Raw genomic sequence first — 2,058 nt, 5'->3', positions numbered from 1 at the left:
TATATATATATATATATATATATATATACACACACAGAGACTACTAAATGAAAGACTTTTGGCTATAGATTTTCCCTAGGAAATCTGTAGCTAAATGGTGATTTATCATAAAACATTACAAATTGTTGGTGGGTAATTCAAATCAGTGACAGATTACCAAAGGATTGGATTCTCTGGGTGATCCATTGGCATTTTTTCAAGAAATATCGGATTCTACCAAACCATTGGTATTCTTTGAGTGGTCCTTCGGTAATCACCGACAGAAATTTCCCTATGATATTTTTGTCGGTAAAAGTCATTTGTTTTGTAGTGATATATATATATATATATATATATATGGGGGCTAATCAAATAAGAACTACTTAGTTTGTGGTAACTGTGAGAACCAATATTAACCACAAATCAATATATAAATCAGGAAATTTATAATTTTGGCAATTTTGAATTAAGATTTTAATATAAGGATATTTTTGGTATTTTAAAACTTTCCTCCCTCCTCTCTTCTCTCTCCGGCCACCGTCCTCCGGTGATACTACAATGGTATCACAATGCATCATATATGTGTTTGGGTATCACATTGATGTCGTTTGTGTGGTCGATCGAAGATGTAACACAGTGGTATCACYATGCATCTTATATATGATTAGGTATCACAGTGTATCTTTTGTTTAACAGAGTCAATATTTTTAGGTATCACAGTGGTATCATAGTGGTATCACCGGAGGACGGTGGCCGGCGGACGGTGGCCGAAGAGAGAAGAGAGGAGAGAGGAGAGTTTTAAAATACCAAAAATATCCCTGCATTAAGATTTTAATTTAAAATTACCAAATTTATAAATTTCCTAATTTATCTATTGATTTGTGGTTAATATTGGTTCTCACAGTTACCACAAATAACTCAGTTCTCTCTTGAATAGGCCCCTATATATATATATATATATATATATATAGAGAGAGAGAGAGAGAGAGAGAGATAGTAACATACTGTGTGAAAATAAATGAACACGAAAACGTCTAGATTACATATGATTTTACACTGAAAAATCATACGAGATTACATAACATGGTCAAGGCAAAGTTTTGTATTTGAATTGTATGGTTTGTAGCAATTAGATTGGAGTAGCCCCTAAAATGCAAGCCATACACGGAGTATATATAATACATATATAGTATTATTGCTATAGAGGGAGCTTTAAGGGAAAACCAAAAAAATGAAAAACTGAGGAATATCTTATCACCGTTAATCTGGACGGTATCCATATATGCATATAAATATAAATAACTGAAACTATTTCTTGGTTTTTATGTCGATGTGCATGTTATGCATACCAGACAAATTGCTTACAACTTACTTGTATACACATATGCATATTCTCTTGATGAACGGTTACATGCATACCAGGGTGTTCCTTGATTTTTCATTTTTTTTTTGCGATTTTCCCTTGAATCTGACCCTGTTGTCATATATTATTTAGGTATATGATAAAAATCACTTCTCGTAATCAAAGTCTCAATCTTGTCCCACCAATGAAATTAATACACATAAGTTGTTTATTTATCTAATTCACATTTATATTATCTCTTATTACGTATAGTGATATGATTGATGGAGCTGAATGAAACATGAAAAACTGAAACATGTGATTTTTATATGGATGGGACAAACAAAGTTCATGGGATCTTAACTAACAATTATCTAGTAGAAAGATTATATATATATATATATATATATATAGGGGAGCGATCAAATGCAAACCACTCAATTTGTACAAACCGTGCAAACCGCATTCAACCAATCATAATTTTTCATTTTGTTCATTTTTTTGTAATTGTGAGAGGTTGATTAATCATTTTTATTGTGGAGGGTATTTATCATAGATATTATCATCTTCATTATTTTAATTTTAGAGAAATACATGAAACAGTTTCATTAATGTTAGAGAAATACATGAAACAGTTTCATTAATGTTAGAGAAATACATGAAACAGTTTCATTAAGTATTATATGAAACAATTTCACAACCATATATGAAACAACTTCATCAAAAAAAAAGTATTA

Source organism: Cynara cardunculus, assembly GCF_001531365.2.
Source record: "Cynara cardunculus var. scolymus isolate 2C chromosome LG 16, CcrdV1, whole genome shotgun sequence".
Taxonomy (NCBI): Eukaryota; Viridiplantae; Streptophyta; class Magnoliopsida; order Asterales; family Asteraceae; genus Cynara; species Cynara cardunculus.
This window is presented reverse-complemented; position numbering follows the sequence as displayed.